Here is a 7,405-nt window from a genome sequence, read left to right as displayed (position 1 = left end):
ATTTTCTTACAGAGATGAGTTAGAATTTCTTGAAAGATATGCCAGTTGATATATATACATATATATATACATACATACATATATATATATATATATATATATATATATATATATATATTCACACACACATAACGCTTGGGAAAGTTTGCGACCTCAGAAGTAGCAGAAACAATCACTTGGGAAACGGCTCTCAGCTGGAACAAGTTTCTCCTCCGACACTATCATTTTTACTCCAGATGGGGATTCTGTGCTGGATTAAGCACAACGCTGATTCCCCAGCATCTTTAAACACCTTCTTTATGCTAAGTGCTCTTCCACAAGAAAGGCTTTCTTGCCAGTTGGCAGTGGCACGCGAGCAAATTGGGTACTGATTATTCTAAACGTGCCCTTCCCTTTACCAGCAATGAACACAGAAAAATCAGTTAGCACAGCCACACTTAGTGGGGGCTTATGGTCTAAAGGACACACAGCAGGGCTGTATGAACAGATGGGCTGTGTGGTACCTACCTTTGGTGCACTGGTGAATGTGGTGTAGTGGGGGATTAGTTCAGTATGGAAAACGCTAGCAGGTCTAGAAAGAATATATGCAGTCAGGCTCTCCCCAGGGAAACCAACTTCAAGTAATCCAGAGGGAAGACATTTGTGAATCCAAAGGCCAGGGGTCCCAAAAACACCTCCTGCATCCAAGATGCTCTGCTCAGCAGGTGTTAGAGCTACAAAAAGTGTGAAGAGTGGGAACTCTCCGTACACACACTACCTGATGGGGAGCAGCCAGGGCACCAGGATGCATGCTTCTGTGCGACTCGGCCTCTAACTCGACTTCTTTTCAAAACTGAGGTACTTTCCCAAACTGCAGTAATAACAGCTCTTATCTACCTTTTTACTTTATTTCAAGCTCCTTACATACGAAAGCTCATTACACCCCCCACATGATTGCATAGCTAGGGACACTGGGATAAGGCCGTGTAAGCATGGAATATGTAAGTCACCCACCAAGGTCATCCGGTTCCTAGGTGGTAGAGGTAAAATTTGGAACCGTGTTCTATCGTTTGTGGCAGTCATGATTGGTCAGCCAGCAGCTGCTGTGACTGCACGCAAGCTGTGTTCTAAGTCTGCGCTAAGCATTTACAGCAGCAATCTCAGAATCCCCTATACTCAGGCTGTGTGGCTGACACCACCATGATTAGGAAAGAAAACAGAGTATTGAAGTGTTTCCTCTCAGGGTATTCTTGTTTCCTCCAGGTTGAAACATTCCATCCTAGAGGAAGGAAGATGGCTCATCAGACTCTGAAGGAAGTTCATATGAGCAGAAAATAATCATCAGAAGTGTGAGACTCCTGGCTAATGTGGCTGTTGGTGTGTTGTGCAAGCTGCAGCAACATTGCAGTTTTCAGGAGTTGTTGCCTGCTGGGGTGGCCTATTTGGCACCACAGCTGCTTGGGTCATCCGTGCTTATAAGTTACCCATTACCCAGGCCACCGTGATTCCAGTCAAGTCACTGGTTCACCAAGCTCCATGTGGAGGGCGAGGCTTCTATGGTCTGCCATTGGTCCCCTCACTGGGGTAAGTGGATACTTGTTCACATCTCCCCACAGACAGCCATGCACAAGTTGCTGGCTTGAGACTTGGACATAGGAAGTAGAGGTGGTGGGCTCGAGGGACAGTGAACCTGAAAGAGTTACAAACTGAAAGCATGTCACGGACAGATGTAAGTATAGAGGGAGGAGGGGTCTCTAATGTCATCTGGGCAGGAGCAGGAACAGAGGAAAGAACCAGCTGCAACAGGAACCTAAACAGGCTTTATTTGACAGCCACATAGACAACCAAAGACAGACAGCTCCAGCGACAACTGTCTATTTGGAGGAGGCTCTGGATGCAGCGGCTCCAGAAGGAGGTCACAGCAGCAGCCACGGGCACCAATGTGGTCAGTGTTACTTTGGCAATGAGAGAGGTGTTTCAAATTGCAATTTAGAAATGTCTTACAATGTCCTGTGCTACCCTTCTGATGACTCATGCACTTGCTTCCTTAACGCCACTGTGGTGGGAAGGGAGACAACTTTCAGACAAGGCTGAGGACTCTGGGTGGATTTGTGTCTCCCTCCCCTCCAGACTTAGCAGCTTTCTCCTTATTTATGTTTACACACTGTGGTTCATTTATATGAACACAACCAGCCCACCAGAAACCACCAGGCCCACCACCCTTCAGCCTACCTAAATCCCTGCACACCATGGTTGCCACTGCTCCAGCCTCCAAGATTCAGCCTGGAGCTGCAGGCAGGGGACTTGTCTGTCTGCTGCCTGCAGTCGCAGAGACTCCAGGCTCCAGCTGCAGAAGAGAATCCACTGCAGTTAAAGGACTGACCTCCTGCTTAGTTTCTTGCCCTCTGAGATCCATAGCCTCTGAGACCCATTGCTCTAGACATCCCTGGAACCGAACCATTTCTCAAAGCTGTGACACTCCTAAGACTTGTCAGTGAGCTCTCAGCTGGCATCCGTCGAGCCACGATTCAGATCCATCACCGTTCCCTCCAAGACATCATCACTTGGGTGTGTGGCCTGTTCTCCCATTTGAGTTGTTAACCTGTTTATTTCCTCTTCTCTATCTTCTCACTTCATTTTTGGAGAGGATAAGACAAGAGGTTAGTTGGAGACAGGAGAACATCTTTGAAAGCTCTAATCTACAAGGAAAGTGAGACCCCTTGAAACTCAGATTTGAAGAGATCAGAGACACCAGACCAGACCAGTTCTCTTTGGAGGTCTCACAATTAAAGGTGTATTCCACAGATGGTCTTGTGAGCTTAGCTGAAAGGAAATTGGGCAGGGGAGGACTATGTGTCAGGGTGGTGGATAAATGCCAAGATTATTTGAAAATAGCAGGATGGGGTTTATGGAGGAGATGAGAATTAAGATGGATTTTCACAAAGCAGAGGCAGGCAGACCTCTGTGAGTTGCAGGCCAGCTTGGTCTACATAGTAAGTCCCAGGCCAGCTGGTGTCGCACAGTGAGACCCCCATCGTGGGGTAGGGGAGTAGAAATTGATTATTTTGCCAAGAGTAAACCCATAAATAGAATGTGATAGTGAGGCCCCTCCCATTTTCCAGAGGGGTTTAACAGAGAGCAGGGGAAAGGGTCGACGTGAAAATTTACAAAGAGGAATTCTGTGCTGGACGAACAACTGGCTTAAACTGTCTCTTGGGTCACTTTCTTCCATTAGCTTACTGAATCTTAATCATCTTTAAATACACTCAATGCCTTTTAAGAAAATTAATACATGACAGAATCAAGACACAGAAGTTCCTTAAAATCCATCTTCCCATGTTCTGTTGACCAGCATCTGCATGCTTTATCAACTGGGTGGTGCCTGGGTCCTTAATGATGCTCTAAGGAAATCAAAGCATCTTCCATCTCATAAAAGACAGACAGAACCACACTCCTTGCAATCTACAGTTGGCCCTTATTATATGATGATCTGCTTTTCTTGAAAAGCCAGACTCCATAAATGAAAACCCAAGCTCCCCTCCAACCGGAGACCATGACAAACCCCTTCCTAACCAGGACAAAGGGCAAGAATTCTGGAACAAATGGAGGGATTGAGTCTGGTGAGATGTGTCTCACATTCTCAACAAAAAACCAAGGGTGACAAAGTCTGGCTGCCGTTCTGCCCCCATCGTGCTTGGGTGCCAGACAGTGCTATTCCAGCACTGACTGGTTACTCTGCTATTTCAGGAGTGGAGCTGCTAGTGTGCTCATGAATTTAATTGCCAGAAACATCCAAATAACAGCTAGTCTCCAGGAGGGTGTCTGGGTACCTCCATCCACAGAAGCTGTATTCTTCCTTAAGACTCTGCTAGTCTTCATGGGTGGGTGGGTGGGTGTGTGTATAAGGAGAGAGAGAGAGAGAGAGAGAGAGAGAGAGAGAGAGAGAGAGAGAGAGAGAGAGGTTTCAAAGGGGATTCCACAAACTAGCCAAGGCACTATTTCTACCCAATAGAAATTCTCTGAGTGATGTAGTCTACTCTGTTCATTTAAACTCCTGACAGCCCTTGACCACACGGCAAGACACTATATGATTTGGAGCCCTGCTCCACTGCCTATCCGTCCTGAATGGCTAATAACTTGGAGGGTTTGCTTGTTACGGCTGGCCAGTTCTGTTGCATTGTGCTGTCCCAGGACTCATGTCCCCTAGCTTGTATGCTGTGTGACCAAGAGGAGCTGTAGGCAGCCTGGTGATCAGGGATGACAACCAAAGATGGACTGTTTATTCTCAAGGAACTCATGAACCCCCCACTGGGGTCTGAGGCCTTGGGGTCCCAGGCTTGTGCCACAGGAATATTCTCAGGACTCTCTGAGGACTCGCCAAATACAGCTGTGCTCCAGACAGCACACTGGCCAGGGAGACCAAAGGCTGTATGTTGGTCCCTAGCCTGAGCTTTCTGGGTGGTCCTGAGCCAGGAGGTTTATTTCCTCAGCTGCAGACGGTAATAACCAGGCCTGGCCTCCATTGCAGGAAGAATAAGTGTGCAAGGAAAGGCAGTAAGAACGTCTTTCTGACTGGGAAGGTGAAAGTGGTGACCCCCATCTACCGGGAGGAGAGCGGTCCAAACCGGAGGCTCGACCTGTGTGAACCCAGAAAACACCATGCCTAGTAAAAAAAAAAAAAAAAACCCAAACGCCAGTCTCTAGCACACAAGCACCATGCGACTCTGCCGAGTCATTCTCAGAACAGATTCTAGAGGCAGGAAGTTGAACAGGGAATGCTAGGAGGTAGCTGGGAGGACGGGGAGAAGGACTCAGTCACGGAGTATAGTTTCTGATTGGGAAGTCTAGAACATTCTTGAGCTTGTTTAGAACAATGAGTCAGCATATTTACAATTGCTGAACTGTACTGGATGGTTAAGATTGGGCTGGACACACAGGTCAGTGACAGACCTGGTTGCCTGATGATCATGAGTGAGAAATACATTCTACCACAATTTAAATGTGTGTGCAATTACATACATATGTATGTGTCAGACATATATATCAAATTATATATATATATATATATATATATATATATATATATATATATGCGGTGAAATATGCACTAGATGATAGCTTGGCCCATCCTTGCAGTCCCAAGCAGTTGCTTTCTTTTAAACCGGTCTCTGAGAATGCTGTCTCAGTAGGGGAGGGGCATCCAAGAAGAGGATTCTGGACAATAAGGCTCCTGGCCTTATCATCCTTCTGTCCTTGGAAAACTGTCCGCAGCGTTTGGAGTGGGAAATGTGTCGCCGCCTGCTCACATATTTGGACACGTGGTCCCTGGTTGGGGGTTTTCTTTGGGGAAAGCTATTGAACCTTTAGGAGGGTTTCTAGTCTCACCCTGTTCTCCATCTTCTTGTATGCAAATGGAATGTGACCAGCCATCTTTCTGCTTCTGGCCCCAAGCCACAAGTTCCCCACACTGGGAGTGCTCCCTCTGAAGCCATAGGTTAAAATAAACTTTCTTCATTTAGTTGCTTTCGCTCAGGGCAGTTTATCACAACTGAGAAGTAGCCGGTTCTGCTAACAAAACGGAAGCCAGAGTCATTTACACGCCAAGGAAAACTGGCTCTGAGAAGAGGTTCTGGGGCGGCTCTGGAGTTTCTTGGCTTCTGCAACCTTCTCCATATATGACAAAGAGCCAGAGAGGAAAGGACACACATAGGACAGTCCCCTGCGTTCTTCCTTCCCAGACTCTCAGTAGAACTCAGCTTTCTTCCCAGAGATCACAGCTACTGACTGCAACGCCCACCATACACCTCATTTACATAGGAAACTTCCCATTGGTCTCCAGAGTCTCGTGACTTTCACCAAGACCTACCAAGAGTAATCATGAACCCGACTCCTTTCTTTTTAAAAACTTTTTTTTTTTTTTTTGAGATAGGGTCTCATATAGTCCAAGCCTCTAACTTGTTATATAGCTGAGAATGACCTTGAACTTCTGACCTGTGCCTACAAGTCCTGAGATTACTAGTACGTGTGCCGCCACACTAGTCTTCCGCACTGTGATTATCCATAGCCTTTGCCACCTCTGTGCTACTGGATCTCCCGTCTCAAGTATTTTTTTTTTTCCCCCGAAACAGGGTTTCTCTGTGTAGCCCTAGCTGTCCTGGAACTCACTCTGTAGACCAGGCTGGCCTTGAACTCAGAAATCCGCATGCCTCTGCCTCCCAAGTGCTGGGATTAAAGGCGTGCACCACCACTGCCCGGCTCAAGTACTCTTATGACACTCAATTTTCTTCTTTTATTGAAAATAATTTTTTTTTATACAATAGATCCTGATTATGGCTTCCCCTCACTCTACTTCTCCCCGTTACTCCCCAGGTCCCCTCACTTCCAGATCTGCTCCCTTTCTGTCTATCATTAGAACACAAACCAGCATTGAAGGGATAATACTAAAATATAACAAGATAAAAAAACAAATCTAAGTAAGACTAAACAAACAGAAGGAAAAGACACGAGAAAAAGGCACAAGAAACAGATACAGATGCAAAGACACTTGCAAATCCCATAAAAATATGAAACACAGGTGCTGTAATACATGCACAAAACCTATAGCATAAAAATTTATTAATTACACATAAAAATAAAATTGTACTTTTAAAAAGCGCCAATAAAACATTATGAGACAAGAAGTCTCCAAAGATGCCTTTGAGTTTGTTTTCTGTGAGTTCACACATGCTCAGTCCTGTTGTGTTTAGAAGGCCTTGTTTCCTTGGTGTCCTCCGTCCCCTCTGACTCTTTCTGCTTGTTCTTCTAAAGCGTTCTCTAAGGCCTGTGGGGAGGGCCTTGAGAAAGACATCCCATTTAGGGATGAGTGCTCCAAGGTTTCTCACCCTGCGTTTGTCTGGCTGTGCGGCTCTGGTTCTGTTCCCATCTGCTGCAGGAGGAAGCCTCTCTGATGATGGCTGAACAGGGCAATGATCTATGAGGATAGGAGTATGTTATTTTATTGCTCTGCTCCTTTTGTAGAGCAGTCGCATTTCTTTGCCCCCTAGGTCCCTTGGGTATCTGGTCTCAGATTCTTTGCCACCTAAGCAGTGTCTGGTATGGATTCCATCTGATGGAGTGGGCCTTAGATCCAATCAGATAGAGGTTGGTTGCTCCCCCAATATCTGGGCCACCATCACTCCCCCAATATCTGGGCCACCATCACGCTAGCTTATCTTGCAGGCAAACACCGTTGTAGATCAAAGGGCTTGCAGCCGGGGTAGTGTTTACTTTTCTCTACACCAGCCATTCATAGCTTCCCATTCGACCTCCCCTTTCTAGGGAGATCTTTCCCTTCTCTAGTCCCTTACTCATATTCTTTTTTTTAAATTTTTAATATTTTTTATTACATATTTTCCTCAATTACATTTCCAATGCTATCCCAAAAGTC

At 46.0% G+C, this 7,405-nt stretch overlaps 1 long non-coding RNA gene across 2 annotated transcripts in view; it reads left to right on the top strand.

Annotated features, from left to right (window-relative positions):
* Positions 1 to 1,479: 1,479 nt before the first annotated feature.
* LOC110307610 overlaps positions 1,480 to 7,405 on the top strand; it is a 16,066-nt gene continuing 10,140 nt past the window's right edge. For both annotated transcript variants that reach the window (XR_002379436.2, XR_003834623.1), the window contains exons 1-2: positions 1,480 to 1,563; positions 1,812 to 1,924. This is a non-coding gene — a long non-coding RNA (uncharacterized LOC110307610). The remainder of the gene's footprint in view (positions 1,564 to 1,811; positions 1,925 to 7,405) is intronic.

The sequence above is a fragment of the Mus caroli genome, chromosome 13 (assembly GCF_900094665.2).
Source record: "Mus caroli chromosome 13, CAROLI_EIJ_v1.1, whole genome shotgun sequence".
NCBI lineage: Eukaryota > Metazoa > Chordata > Mammalia > Rodentia > Muridae > Mus > Mus caroli.
The sequence above is the reverse complement of the archived record's forward strand: the minus strand, read 5'-3'. Positions and strand labels throughout refer to the sequence as shown.